This window comes from Anser anser (genome assembly GCF_964211835.1).
Source record: "Anser anser genome assembly, chromosome: 8".
NCBI classification, from domain to species: Eukaryota; Metazoa; Chordata; class Aves; order Anseriformes; family Anatidae; genus Anser; species Anser anser.
The window spans coordinates 9,125,341-9,141,124 of NC_139728.1; the positions used below are offsets into that span (position 1 = coordinate 9,125,341).

The following is a 15,784-nucleotide window of genomic DNA, read 5'->3' on the forward strand; positions in this document are numbered from 1 at the left end:
ACCCCAAAGGGTGATTTCCTTCCTATTACCACCATGACGGTGTTCAGTCCATGTTTTTTCTTTTTCTCTTTTTTCTTGAAGACTCTGACTCCCTGTTCAGGAATAGATTAAGCAAGGAATAAATGCTTCACACCCACCCTCACTCTATGATCCTGATGACATTATTATGAGCCCTTGGAAATACAGGCAGTTACTTCACATATCAGTATCTCCCCTAGTGCCAGTACATGCACCATGCTCCTGCTCAGATGGCTTTCCTTCCTAGAACTGTCTCTAATCATCCCAATGCAACCTTCCAAAATTAGCTTGAGTGATGAGCTGCTCTGTCAGTGCACCTCCAGACAGACAGCACCAATCCGTCCGTTCATGCTCAGAGACTTCCCAAGCAGCAGGTTCTTCCTTCCACCCGGAGGCAGGAAAAGGTTTTGTGTTTCCCTCCCATCTGTTAACCACAGTCAGTGTGGACCATGCAGTTGAAGTAGAGGGCAGCTCATTCAGAGGCCTTTATCCGCCCGATGCATTTTGCCAGGACTCAAGCAAATGGGCAATGTTACTCTGCGCAAGTTATCCCCTTCTCAGGTTCTCTCTTCCACCTCCTCTAGGTAACGCAGGCTGAGCCTTAGGAACTGTTCCCTTGGGGAACATTTTTCCTGGGACGTGTGTAAAATGCCTCATTTCCACTAGGGGAAAAAAAAAGTTTTGGCTTCAGAATTCTTCTTTCTAGAAAATGGAAATGCCATATTCCTGGTTAGGTTCTCCAAGGTAGACACATGCCAGTTTCTTGAAGTACTTTTACTTTAGGTCAGTTTACTACTCAGCTGCATCAACTTGAAAGGCTTTGGTGAAACACCAGAGCTGCCATCTAAGTGCCTTACTCACCTGCCCACCTCTATGAGCAGGGCTTTGTACCGGACAAATTCTCCCTGACTTCAGCACAGCCTCGTCTCCAGTGGCACCAGCACGTGACATCACAGGGACTGCATGGCTCCCAAATATCAATCCCCATACACCCCATCTATTAGAGCATGCTAAAGCAAATTAAGAGAGAAGGCTCCAGCTAGGATGTCGCAACATGCTGACATTTTCCTTAAGTGCAAAGAGAAGTAACTAGGCAGTTTTCAAGTAATTCTGTTGACATCCTGATTCCACAAATAGTACTGGGATTGTTTATTCCCAGTGCAAGATAAAAATAGCATATTTAAACATTCATATTTTCCGTGGGAGGAGAGTAGATTTTTTTGCAGCCTCTCCAATACCTTCTATTTTTATAGCATGAATCATACCTGCCTTATTTAGTGAAAGACTGCATTCTCCAACAAGAAGGAGACACCACCAGGACCATCCTCTGGGAACGCGATTTCCCAGATATTCTTACCAAAAGCAAGCACTGACCTACCTTGGATGAGGCAAACAACAAGTGGTCTATGCCTAAGAGATCTCACTATGTTTCCCCTATGCAAGTTGAACCATCTGACCTGCACTGCAAAAGGACCGCACCTTTCCGTAACAAAAATTTCTCTAAAATTCAAGGGTGCCAAAGAGAAAAAAAAATAAATTGCACCTACTGTTCAAGCTCTGCTTACGTAGACTGTCCTGGAATATTTCACCAGCAATTTGAGTAGTGGAATAACACACTGCAAGTACCAACAGGCATCACACCTTAGCAGTGGAAGAACGTCACATCAGAAAAGCCAAAAAATTGTTTCCTTTCAAACCCTAAATTTATTAAGAAGCCAGAAATATATAAGGTAGGAACATTAAGAAAGGAAGGAAACACAGGTGGAAGACAGCAGAAAGCAACCAACACCACAGCAATGTGACACTTAGCATTATAAGGTGGCTGTATAATTCTGGTTTAATGTTCAACATCCTATATGGATACAGAATGATATTTTGACACATCTCCTTCCAAGGAACCATATTTGTCAACACCTTCTGTGAGCTTGTAACAGTAACTAACTGCTTCCATAAAGTACCCACATCCACGTAAAGCAGACAAATGTGATGGTGTCCAAGAGATCAACTAAGTGGCATGCCCCAAGTCCTTCAGTTCAGCGGTGGGCAGAGCAAAGATTTCCCAGCTCCCAGTGGAATTCCTTAATTCATTCCTACAGCCTCAAGAAAGTAGCATTCTACAGCGGGTGGGAGGGCTGGGAAGAAGCAAACAGCCATCACAGAAGAATTTGAGTCAGATACTTTCTGCACTGCAAGTGTACAGGAAGACTCAACATGAGCACAAGGTCAAATCATCAAAATTCCACTAATAAAAGATCAGATCCTCTGTAGAGCAAATTAGCACAGCTGTGTGTACTTCAACAGCAACTTTATCACCACCAGCTTTTTTCGTCTGCAACTTGACAACTATAGATGTCCCTGGTCAGGTAGAAATGCTGGGCAATAAGTTGAACAGAAAAGATGCAAAAAAATGAAGCCTACTTTGGGCTCCATATTGGAAATGCAAATTCATATTACACACGTTACAAACACAAATTGCTGGTGTGAGTCAGACGATACTCCAGAGAGCAGATAAAGCTACACACCACCCTCCACCGACATCAGAGGTAGCAAACAGACCTTTTGGCTAAAATCTAAGAGCACAGCTGTGCTTTCTAGCCCTTGCAAAGTAGAGATTTCACCCTGGCATATAACTTTTCATCCGACATTTAGCTTCCTTGACTCCCTATGCTGCTCCACCCAGCTTTGTGAGACAGCCAGAGATCCTGTAATTTGCACGTGTCTGTCCAGCAGAAAATCTCATCATCCTGATTTCACTTTGACCGAAGTAGTCCAAGTAATAGGAGTCCACTCAGAGGGCAAAGAATTCCCTTGAAGCTACCTTCAAACTGAGCAGCAGAGTTAAACACCAAATACAGCACTTGGAAGTGCAGGACTGAGCAAAGCACCCCATGCAAGACCACAGCTGGGAATGGAACATGTAAGTACATCTCCCTGCACACTTGTGCTATTGCAGTGAGGATCTACTTTGTTGTCTTGGCCATCACGACAGGCAGAGCAGTCATCTTTCTGCATTGCGGTCTCCTAATAGAAAGGGGAGAAGAAGTGTTTGCAAACAGCTATACACTGTTCATCACCGTGGATGTGTGTAAGAAGAGCTACACAAGATCAAACAGTAAAGGGCAGTTGAAGCGAGAAGTGTGCCTCTAGCAGTAAGTAGCACTGAGTGCTTCAGAAGAATTATCAGGATTAGGGTACATGTACAGGTCATCCTTCCACATATCTTAGTTTTAGCAAGAAACTATTGTTTAGGATGATCCTAACAGGAAAGTAAATCAGGATTCATTGGGTTAAGAACTTCTGAACCTCCACGAGTTAGATCTTAACATGTTAACTCTATATAAATGAGGCAGTTAGATTACCAGTTTAATCATGCATTCCTGATAAGTCTTGCACCTTTTCCTATAAACATCCCACGGCAAGATGACCACATCCTCCTTAAGCCATAAAAGATAACAGGCACACCAACCCTACTTCCCAAGAGCTGATAAATTATAGCACAGGTTCAGAGAACCAAGGAATAAGCACCATTGTTCCCTGAGAGAGCAGTTATTATCCCAGAGAGAGCAGGACAGCATGCAAATAGGGGAAATCTGCCTTCTCTTGTGGGTAAAACCACAAAAACTTTGTGAGGCTTCCTTTTCCTTCCTTCTTCCTCTAACTCTGCCCACATATAGCTTGTGTAATCCAAGCACAAAGACAAGGAACAGAAAACAACTGAGCTCTACAAGGAATCCTCTCAAACTAATGCTGAAAGCACTCTGCAAAACCTAAAACATTAAAACAGTTGTAGGCTGATTAACAGGCAATGCCTATTAACAGGCAGCAGCTGTCATTGCCTTGCTAAAAGAGATCTCCTGGCTTAGTCTGAACACATGCTCAGCTCTACTCAGTTCCTCTCCTCTGAGATGCTCTTTTTCTGGATCCCAGTGCTCATGCTCCAAGCTTGATGCATGGAAGGAGGGCAGGGAGTGGGGAGACCACCTCTTTTTCAAATTTCCCTGGAGACCTTAGTCTGTCTTGATTTTCCATCCACCTTTGTAGGCAACGCTTGTGTAACCTTTGCTAGCATTTCCTGGGTCACTGTACCAAGCTCCTCCAGAGGAAAGGAGGTAGCAGGTCATGGTGGTCAGACGTCTCTCAGTAAGCCAAGACTTTTCTTCGAAGCTGTCCACATAATGTCACTGTCCAACACATTGCTCTCAACTTTTACATAAACGGTGTTCTTCATCCAGGGCAGCTACTCTGTCTAGTCCAATATCCTGTTTCTGACAGAGGTAAGACATGGATTCTTCTGGAGGAACATATAAAGGTAAAAATATATAGAAGGAACCTCAGCAAAGTTTGCTGACTTGCAGAGCTGAGGACTGTCAGTCTTGGAGCTATTTATTTTTTTTAATCTAATCTATTCCTAATTACACAATTCCTCTTTTGCCAGTGGTCTGACACCATGTACACTGCTTCTTGACCCACACCTGGAAGGAGAGACTTCTACCAACAAAAATGACAATGGTACAGATACCCAACTCATGACAATGTCTCTAGGAGGAGCAAAGTCTAACCCTGTCCCAGGCAGATCTCAGCACCCTGACATCCTGTACTTTTCCAGTCACATCTCTGCTAGTGCTTGTGAATCTCTCCTGTTAAGGAAGACCCACAAAAAGACAGGGAGCAGTTGAGCAGTGAGCACATCCTCCTGCTTATCCTGGGGCGCCAGCTGAGAGCATCCAATATTGGCTCCAGTGCTTCTGGGGATCCCCACTTCTGGGGAAACATCTACTATTCCTAGCTCACTTGTGATACTTCCTGCTCACAGTCAAGCTGCACTAAGAAGTACTGACTACATAACTATCATCATACAACTGACAAGCTCACTTGTGTGCTTCAAGGGATTTGCAGCCGATTTGTAGTCAAGGATTGGCAGCTTTTGGGAAGGAGGGGATGGAGGACACAATGGTGCACATCCCTTGTGCTGGTGCTAGGGATCAGACAAAGCTCACAGCCCTTTTGAGGTCTGCTTCTTTGCATGGAAACTCTGGACCTGCTGCTCATCCTCCCAAGGTCTCTGTGTTGCTTGGGCTGCAAATGAAAAGTGGAAGCTAGAGAGACCCAGGGCCTCCTCACCCATATAGGACAGAAGATGGAAAAAATTTCTGTACAGAGGTGCCTTGGTAAGAAGATGAGTTCTCTTATGAGGCACTAGGAAGAAATCCCAACAGGTAGAATGAGCAACATGCAGAGCTGTCTGGGGGCATACTGGAGTCCAGGAGTATATTTCACCATAACCAGCATTAGCAACAGAGGGTAGCAGTTTTGACAAGTAGCAGAGTTCATGTATGTTTAGGCTGGAGCACCGCCAGCAAGTCCAGAGCCCTAATAAGCAGCACAGCACTGGAGCAGCAGAACATGCCTGAAGGATACTGGCAAATTAAAAACAACAAAACAATTTGACTTTCTTAGGAAATTTCATATGAAAGTGAATACAAGAGTTTGAGTTCTAAAGAACACAGCACTCCCTTTTCTGATGCTGTAGTGTAGGAAAATGCTTTGGATTTCATTCATAAGTAACGTTCTCTCTTCCATGTAATACAGCCCAAGATAACATTACACACTAATCAGCATTGTTTTAGGAACTACTGAGGAAATCCCAGAGGAACAGCAATACAATTACCGCAGCTGGTTTTGTTTTCAATGAGAAACCAACTAAAAAGAGGATTGAAGTTGTATAGAGGAAACTGAATATGTTGCAGAAGGAAGCTAAAACATGAGCACTTTTAACAAAGGCAGTAAACTGGAAGAAGCCAGAAGGAGAAGACTGTCTAAATTGAAAAGTCATTTGGCATATTTACATCTTGCTATAGATCAAATCAGAAGCTAATCTAGGTTTAAAGGTGCCTTATGAGTTGATTTTGGGAAAACCATCAGTGTGTCACTTGTGGTTACCACAACTTTTCAAGGCATTGCTTTGGGCTCTGTTCTGCCCAACCTACACGCAGCCCCAAATCACTTTGGAGAATGGCAGCATGATCAAGCACCATCACACCAGGAGCTCCAGCATCTCCACTGGCTAGAACAGAAGAGATGACTGCAGGAAATATTTGCTCTGGCTATACAGGAGATTGACCTCTGCCTGTGAGAAACTAAGTTGTGTTTTTGCAGTAGAGAACTAATTTTCTGTATTCCGAGGTAGTTGTGTAGTCATAACAAGGAGACATGCTAAGTAGATAAGTGGACAGTAGAAGGCCTCACTGTTCCAAAATAAGGTTGAAGCTTGAGAAAACCAGGATAAGCAGTGTGAGAACAGTAAAACAAAGATCACAAGTTCTCAAAACATAAGAAAGGAGAAATTAAAGGGTTGAAAAAAAGGAAAATTGTACATATATGGTATAGAGGAGCGTCAAGTAGCCTGTGAACCTGTAGTACTCAGCCAATGAGGAAATAGGGGAGGTGATCAGGTGTCGGGTAATAGGGAATAAAAGGTTATGATTTGTTTACTGAAGTGCGCTCCTAATTGACAGGACGCCCGCCATTGCAATTGCGAATAAAATAGCTTCACAGAAGATCCTGTCTGAAGAAAATTATTTGAGATTTTTCTTCCAATCTGGGGACTCATCTGGGATCTTGTCACCTGCTGAAGATTTCTTGCCACCACAGACAGGAAGGTGCACCCCGCTGATTTCAGCGGTCCCGTCAGGGGTGGTGGGTTGTCTTGGTACGGCTGACAAAGGACCGAGACTGTTAATCTGAAGACAGGCTCTGCGAAGCTCTGGGGAGAAAGGAGGCCAGCACTGACATACACAGACACAGCTCAGAGATAGTTCAGCCCGGATCGGGAACAGGCACAGGGATTACTGCTGATAACCTGGACCGGGAAGCCATGCACAGACCGAGGTAAGGGAAACTTTACCATATCTTGCCTCGGGTTGGGTTCAGGGAGACTCTTGTGTGGAGTGTGAATGAGACGCACTTATAGTGCGAAGCGAGTGTGGAGTCCCGATCCGCGAGGTTCTGTAGTCCCGCAAGGGGACGAACAAAGTCCCCTCGGCTGGAAAGGAACGAAGCGAAAGAGAGTCTCGGGGGTTTGGGCCCTTAGGTGTACAGTACCCCAAGCACGGTGAAGTGAGGTGCTCGGCAGTACACCCCACCTCTGTCCTAATCCTAGGTGAAGGCGTGTGGTACCCTCTGGGTGGTAAAGTCCACAGCAGCACACCAGTAAGAGCTGGGGATTAAGGGTTCCAAGAGTCAGCAGGGTGGGGTTGGAGACCCTGGGATTGTGCCTAAAGATAGCCCTTTGGAAAAAATGATAAGGATTTGGAAAAACAACCCAAAAACTAGGGAAAACGATTTTAAAATATATAATTATAAAATGGTTTGATATTGTGTAATTGTCTGGCCTAAAAAGCTAATAAAAGGAACTTCAGTATTTTGGTTCAAATACGTGTCTGATGAAAATTCAGGCTTGAAATTTATATGTCAACAATAAGGTTCTGTTTTCAGAGAAGGAATCAAGTTATGCTCCCTATAATCCTAACATTGCACCGGAGGCAGCGGCAGCTGCTCCAGGAGGGGAGACAGGGACTGCAATTGATGCTGTCCCTGGAGAAGTCGCACCGGGGAACACGGAGCTGCAGGAGTGGAGCCGGGGGGGGGTCCTGGTGGGGCCTCGGGCCGTGCAGGGCCGACGCCACTCCCCCCTTACCAGCAGAGAGGTTAGGAGTTTTAAGAAGGAAATGGAAGTCTTTAATTGAGGGCCTAGCAGAACAGTCAAATCCCTTTTTAAGGCCTCATTTGTATTCCTGGGGGGGAAATGTCAATCTTGAGTATGTTATTCACTGGAGAAGAACGTTTAGGAGGGGAATGATTTACCATGCAGCTATGCAAGAATGGGAAAGAACTAACACACACCCCCGGACCGAGAGTAATTCTGATAGAGCAGCAATATCCACTTATCTAACTGCGATAATAACAACCCACAACATAGAAATCCTATGAGAGACTTGGGGTCACAATCAGAAAGTACTTGGGGATGAATCCTGAGGACCCGGTAGCCCATGGGCCCTTTAAAGTCCGTTTTGCCATTAAAGCCTAGCCAGATATGCAGAAAAAGCTGCAGAAGGTGGGAGGATGAAGTGAACAGTGTGGGTAGTATGAAGGTGTATGCCAGGAGGGGAGATGAGAAGGAAAAGCAGATAGCGAAACAAATGGTATTTATTCACAGCGCACGGGGTAGTGAGGCAGAGGGGGAGATAAAGGGCCCAGGATGGAAAGGAGAGGAAGAGAGACTGAGGAATAGCAGACAAGGAAAGCTACCTGTGTTGCAGCCTAAATCCTAGCAGGGACAGGCTTTGAGAAGATGTTTTAAGTGTGGCCAGGCCAGCCACTTCAAATAGGAGTATCCAGAGCGGAAGAAGGAGAAGAGATTGCTATTATAAATTCAGAATAGGGGAGTCAGGGCTTCTCAGAAAGCTAATTCCCTGATAAATGAAAAAGCGTACCTCAATGGGGATCACTCTACAATTATCGTTACAGGCAAAACAGACTTAGCATAGGAAGATTAATAAAATTTATTACCTATTGCTGACAGGCCATAGCGGTGAGAAACAAATAAACAAGCTGGGGGCACCTTCTCCCATCCACTCTCTTCCACCTCTTCCCTGCCCTGAGTGGCATGGAGGGGGGGCCGGGAGTGGGGGCTGCAGTCAGCCCATGGTGCTTCGTTTCCACTGCTCCTTCATGATCACCCTCCCCCCTGCTCTGTTGTGGGGTGCCGACCTTCCTGGGCTGGTCCTGTGTGGGTTTCTCCACGGACAGCGAAAAACGGGCTCTTTGGGAGCTGCTCTGGTGTGGGGTCCCTCTCATGGGGTACTGACCTTCCTGGGCTGTTCCTAAATGGGCTGCAGCACAGAAATCTGCTCCACTGTGGTACACCATGGGCTGCGGGGGGGGGTCTGCCTTCCCCACCAGGGGCCACCCTGTGGGCCGCAGGGGGGCTTTGGCTCCAGGACCTGGAGCACCTCTGCACTGCACTCACCCTCCTCTGCACTGACCTTGGTGTCTGCAGGGAGGTTTCTCACTCCTCACTCCACTCTCCCAGCTGCTGTTGTGCAGCAGGTTTTTTTTTTGTTTTTGTTTTTGTTGTTGTTGTTGTTGTTGTTTTTGTTTTTTTTTTAATCTTTTCTTGGATGTGCTCTCCTAGAGATTTAAACTGCATTGCTCATGGCTTGGCTCTGGGCAGCAGTGGGCCCCTTTGGAGCTGGCTGAAACGGGCCCTTATCTGACATGGGGCAGCTGCTGGATTCTTCTCACAGCGGCTAGCACTGCAGCCCCCCACTACCAGAACCTTCTGCCATGTGAACCCAGCACACTGAGGCAGCTAGGTCATTACTGGCCTGTAAAGTATCAAGGCTTAAATTAACTAATAAAACCCTAAATGTGATGGGGGTAGAAGGGACTGGGATAACAGTACTACTTTCTGGGCACACCAAGCTGAGACTAGGGATAGAATGATCACTGGGCAATTATTGTGTGCACCTGAGGCAGAGACTAACTTGTTGGGAAAGGATTTGATAATGAAATGGGGCATTCAAATAATAAATTGTTAGGCTGGAATAACAGTATTATTAATGGGGTGCTCTCAGACCCTGAGAGCAAAGATATACTTGCTTTTGAGTAGAAAGACCCTGAAATGGGGCAGAAGCAGCAATACAGATGGATAATTTTACCTCAGGGGTTTACAGGGCCACTAATTTATTTGGGCAAGTTCTAGGACAAATTTTGGAGTAATTTCAACCTCCAAAGGAGGTGTTACTGTTACAATATGTGGATGATCTTTTATTGTCAGGGCAGGAAAAAACAGTTGTGAAGGAAGACACTAACAAGCTGTTCGACTTTCTGAGAAAACAGGGCTTGAAAGTATTGGAAAATAAATTAAAGTTTGTAGAAAGAGAAGTCAAATATTTAGGGCATCTAGTGTCTGAGGAGGAACGAAGAACAAATCCAGAGGGGATTCAGGGAATTGTTGAGCTACCCCTACCCACAACTAAAAAGAACTGAAAAGTTTTAACAGAAAGAGGTTTTTAAGGAATTAGGAGTCACGAAGTCCAAAGGAAAACAGATACTCCCTGATGGGAGAGAAATGCTGAATAAAGTACTAATGAGGCAAATATTAACTGTTTTACATCGAGAGGGTCACTGGGGAATTTAAGCAATGTGTGATGCAGTGCTTTGGAAATATGCATGTGTAGGAATATATATATATTCTGGCTGAACAAGTACATAGGAGTTGTGTAGTATGTCAAAAGGTAAATAGGAAAATTATCTGCAGTCAGCTCAAAGGGGGCGAGAACCAGGAATTCAACGCTTCCAAAATGTACAGGTAGATTTTACAGAATTCCTTAGAGTAGGTAGATTTAAATACTCATTAGTCTTAGTAGATCCATTTGTCAGGGTGGGTGGAAGCTTTCCCTTCAGTATCTGCTACTGTGAACATAGTAACTAAAGTAATTCTAGAACAAATAACTCCCAGGTACGGAATTGTTGAAAATATTGACTCTGATCAAAGAAATCACTTTATGTCAGAAATATTGCAAGGGCTAATGTGGACTCCAGGAATTAAGTGGAAATTTCACACTCCTTGGCGTCCCTCCTCTTCTGGAAGGGTGGAGAGGATCAGACAGTAAGGAAGCAATTGACTAAGTTCTGGAAACTCAGCTTCCCCAAACAAAGTGCTTACCTTTGGCACTTCTCCGAATTCAAATTGCACCAAGAAAGATGTGGAAGTTTCACCATATGAAATATTATTTGGATTGCTGTACATGGACAAAGGGAATGAATTACCTTAATTCGAGACAAAAGATGCTTTTCTTAAGAACTATATACTCAGGCTGTCATCCTCTTTGTCATCTCTCAGGACCTGTGCATCATTAGCTCAAACCCCACCCTTGGAAGTCCTGATCCATCCATTCCGAGCAGGAAATTGGGATCTGATGCAAACATGGAGAGAATTGAAACTGCAACCTTAGTGCGACGAACTGTTCCAAGTGCTCCTGACTACTGAGACAACAGTAAGACCAGCTGAGAAAGGGTGGACTCACACCTGGGTAAAAGCATCAGTTAACCCTGAGAGACTGCATTAACAAAGACTTTTAACATTAAAACTGTTAAAACTATCTATTGTAAACCTTTAACTTCTCCTTAGAGGAATTCTTAATGAATTAATGAGTAAAAGGGATTGAATTACACAGAATTGGAGTGTTTCCAGGGAACACTCTCTGGAAGCAGGAGAAAAAGAGAGGAGGGTATTTAATCCCCACCAGAAGAATCCTTATTAGTTTGTGATTTTTATTGTTTTTCTTAATTATTATAGGGGTTCTTGTCTGAAGAAAATTATTTGAGATTTTTCTCACATGACGACTTCAAGAGTCAAAGGCTTTTATATCCTGAATCACAACACCATGGACAGACACCACGCATTTTCCCTAATCACACAGGGAGCAGGGAAGAGCCTGTCTACACAGAGCACACGCCTACACAGAGCGCTGGAAACCCTGCAAGCGGTGCCAGAACACCACCACTTTAGCACCTTTCTCTGGTCAGCAGTGTGCAGGACAAGCCAGATGCAGAGCAGCAGTGGGACGCAGGTGCAGCTCTGCCACATGGAAGCACACATCTGGCAGGCAGCTGGATGTCCCCCAGCTTGAGAGGATGAGGAGGGGTGAGCCAGAGCCTCAGCTCTCACTGGAGCTGCACCAGCACCCATGGAGAGGGCCATGGGTCTATGCCTACAAAGAAAGCAAGTAGCCTCCCACGATTTCCAGATAATTTAATGCACGTCACTTAATAGAGATACAACTGTGTAGATAAAAGATAATGACAAAAAAACAGGTAAATTGGAAAAGCAGCTAGACTCTGCAAGCTGCCTGGCAGCAGAGCTGCCAGGTCTCACATCCCTCAGGAGGTGGCACAAGTAAGTAATGCACCTGTCAGGGACAACTTTTGGAAGTCTTGCCCACAAGATAACCCACAGGCTGGGAAATCTGAGCCAAGGTTTCCTACCAGGTGATGGCCTTATTAACCAATAATTGATAAGATGCAGAAATGAACTGGCAGGGATTGAAAGTCATGTATTTAATGGGCAAGAAGTCAAAGAAAGGACATCACATCCATGAGAGGAGACTAGAGCTTTTTTCCTTTGCACAACTGCCATAGGCTATTTTTCATGTGTTGCTTTTCCACCATCACTGAGAGGAAGTCTGCATGTCTCACCAGTTGCAAGCTTAGGTCAACAACAGGCCATAAACATCTCCAGAATCATTTCATGTTGGCACCAGAAGATCTCCTCCTCCACTGCTCAAGGGAGAAGGGATCCTGTTGCCAAAGGTCCAGCGCCACCCCTCAGGGAGCTCTGCAACACACTGGAAGAAGAGGTGCCAATTATGCCGTGAATGAGACCAAAAAGGGCTGGATGAGCTGGCTCTGACAGCAGTTATTCCCACAGCCAAAGCTCAAGAGAGCTCTTGTGGGAGGACAACAAATACCATTGCAGACTCTGGAATGACTGGTTCAAAACAAATATATCTATTCTCCACATTGGGTTTGGACACAAGACCGGGCTGCATGCTAAGGCATTGTTTTTGGATTTCTTAACTATGATTTTGGTCTAGTGGAAGCTGTCCTGTAAGGACACCTCAGCTGCAAGACAGGTGACTGTGGGTGACCACAGAAGAACCTCAGAAAGAGACACCCTGTGTCAGTACTGCTCAGGGCAGACATTGGCAGCACAGGTCTTTCCTCAGGCACAAGCCCCCTCTTCTCAGGAGTGGCGCTGCTCAGATCCCATGGAATGAGGCATGGAGAGGGTGTTTGATGCGCTTGCAGCCAGGTTTCTCTCCTCTTAGTGTTGCAGCCTCTTTATACGATGCCAAAGGTGAGCAGCCCAACAGAGCTCTGCCAAGCCCAGGTAGCAAGGGCCAGCTCTCAAGCACAAAGCACGACGCTGGGGAAGGTGAAGAAGTTACTCTTCTCACAGAAGCAGACACAAAGAGGCATCTGGGCTCACAGCTTCATTTCTCAGCACAGAACACGGGTTAAAATGACTTCCAGTGCCAGCTCAAGCTAAGAGAGCCATGAGATGTTTTGGTGGCAACCCCACAAGGCGCTGCAGTTACTCACAGGCTCATGTGTCAAAAGCCCTCAACATTGCTGGCCCAGACCTCCTCCTTAACCAGAATTACCCAGCTGAAGTTGGCAGTTATTATTTCCAGATAAGATACCCATCTACCCTCTGCTTACATAAGCAAGTGCTGATACTCCAAGTAGTCTTTTCCCTTGGCAGAAGAGAAAACAAAGAAGGCTTACTGTAAATAAAGATGACTGTTTAATTACCTTCTGATAAAGGCTAAGTTTCAATGTTTCTGGGTTTAATATAGTCGTACCTATTTCAATTCCTTCAACTCTAATAGCTAGACCACATCAAGTCACGAGGAATTTGTTAGTGGTACTGTTTGAGCAGAGCCCATGGTTTCATACCATGATAAGTTTATCATGTTGTATTGCCAATTTATCTGTAACTTGTTGCTGTTTGACTGGCAGCGATAAAAATACCCTCTGCTTTACTACATGGGTGAAACCCTGAGCAATGCATACTCTTTCGCTAAAGGAAATCTGACCTGTTTAGACTTTACTGTATAAATATCAACTTTTTTTCTGACCCCAAAGACTTCCTTGCACTCAGTTTTCAGACAAACATTAACATATGAATTCTTACTAGAATTTCATTCTTAATATTATAAGTCAGGTGTCTGGGTCATTTCAGTACCTGGAAGGTGAAAACTCAAGGTCTAATGTTAATTTTAGCTTATAGAGGTTCTCCTGAGGTGAAAAAAAAACAGACATGCTATTGAGTTAACTATCTCTCCTTGGCATCTGTTTAAGTTCCTATGAAATTCATACACACTGATCCACCAAAGGGGCTATCCCAGCTCTGGTTGGGTCAAAACTGAATCAAGAAAGGGGAGTCTTCATGATTTTCCCATAAAAAGAAAACTAGCATGAGTCAAAGTGAAATCCTAAACTTTCCAGTGGTTCTTTTAAAATCAGTGGCTTTAGGTGTAAGCCTGATATTTGGCAGTTGCTACATGCATAAAGCTGCGTCTGAAAATAAAAGAGTTCCTCCTGGTTTTACTCACATTGAGGTGGGTTAGAATAACTCCAAGGAACTAAACGAAGTTACATTGCAGAAAGGAGGGTGCAACTGAGAGAAGAATAAAGCCCATGAAGTTTAACTTCTCCAGAGGGGGATTTCTGCTTATAAGATATTTCTGTGTGACCTATCCACCACTGAGCCCCAACATGCCTGCATGGCTCCAGGCAAGAAATATCCCCTGCTGCTAAAGCACAAAACCAGCTCATTTCCTTCCAGTGATGTTCAGAACAGTAGTTTCCAGGTTCTTCAAACAACAGTACCACTTTACCACAAAGAGAAGCCAGGTCTGGACACCCACAGCTTTTCATGTCCATTAAAAAACAAGGACAGGGATAAACTGCTCCCAGCCTGCTCCAGCAGCTTCCCCTTCACTTTGCACCTGGTGATACATCAGCATGGGAGGAAGTGAGCCAAGGAAATCCACTCAGGGAGCTCCGTTTGCAGCCCAAATTGCCCCCAGCAAAGAAGAAGATGGGGACATCAGTCCTGCCTCATCAGGACCCCCTGGCTTTTTGATCTGTACACCGTACTGTTTCTAGGGAGCGCTTGAGGAGAACTACATGGGGCTGAAAAGGCACCTATGGAAAATTAACTCAGCAGAAAGCAGCAGTATGAGAACATACTGCTACCAGGGAGTTCATAGCACTTCCCAGAACAAGCAGGAAACAAAGGAAAAGTGACCATCACAAGAAATACTGGGTTTGCTAAGGGACAGCCTGCTAGACACCAGCTAATACCATATGACAAGTTCTTTGGGCTGCAATCTTAAAAATATACAAGCAGAATTGGACAGTCCCTCCCTCTAACTCCATATTGCTAGAGATTTTTAAAACAGGAAATTCCCACCATTTCTAATTCCTTCTGATCTGTAACAGGTTCAGCTGTCTCAGGAGCATTAGTGGAGATGACCTAAAGCCTCTGGTATCCATTTCTGGGACCAGTAGTGGTAGAAGAACAAGTTAGGCAATACAGTGCTGATAGGAACAAGATGCTCCTTTCTCAGAAGGCTGCAAGAAGCATCAGTGATCTGGACAGCACAAATGGCGCACTGCTCGGACCTGGTGTGCTGGAAAAGTGCTTGGGTCTCTCATTCTGAAACTCCCAGATCACCAGAAGTTCCAGGTGCTGCACAAATGGGGCAAGCTGCTGATCCATTTCCTGAGCACTACAAAGCCACTAACCAGAGATCTGCTTAGACCAGTCCTACAGCAGGCATTAACTGGGTAAGAAGAGATACTTCCTTAACAGGAACATGCTTAGCTCGGTTGAGGCTGGGCCCGCACACATCATAACGAACATTCAAAGACTAAAGGAAAAGCTGCAAAAGGGTAAAAGAAAGTAAATCACTGAGGGAACTGCAGAGACCTACACTCTGCCATGGTCATCTGCTTCAGGCCCTGCTCTGATCCAGTACAGCCCCTCTTCAGCTCACAATTTAGCCAAGTAGACCATGGAGGCACTCAGGATTTCAGGTGACAGCAAGCAAACCCCCCAGATTTGCACATGAAAGCAGGGCAATTGCAACCTGAGGATGCTGTACTCTGGCTGTAGTTGGGTGAGCTGCAC

The 15,784-nt window shown here is 45.0% G+C and overlaps 1 protein-coding gene and 1 long non-coding RNA gene across 6 annotated transcripts in view; one reads left to right on the forward strand and one right to left on the reverse strand.

Annotated features, from left to right (window-relative positions):
- Positions 1-15,784, reverse strand: part of LOC310903799 (uncharacterized protein) — a gene marked incomplete at its 3' end in the record, with an annotated part of 144,054 nt that overhangs the window by 104,645 nt on the left and 23,625 nt on the right. The gene's annotated exons all lie outside the window — the stretch shown is intronic.
- On the forward strand, positions 4,942-13,399 carry LOC310903800. The gene is made up of 2 exons (XR_014587815.1): positions 4,942-6,906; positions 11,381-13,399. It is a non-coding gene; the product is annotated as an uncharacterized lncRNA (long non-coding RNA).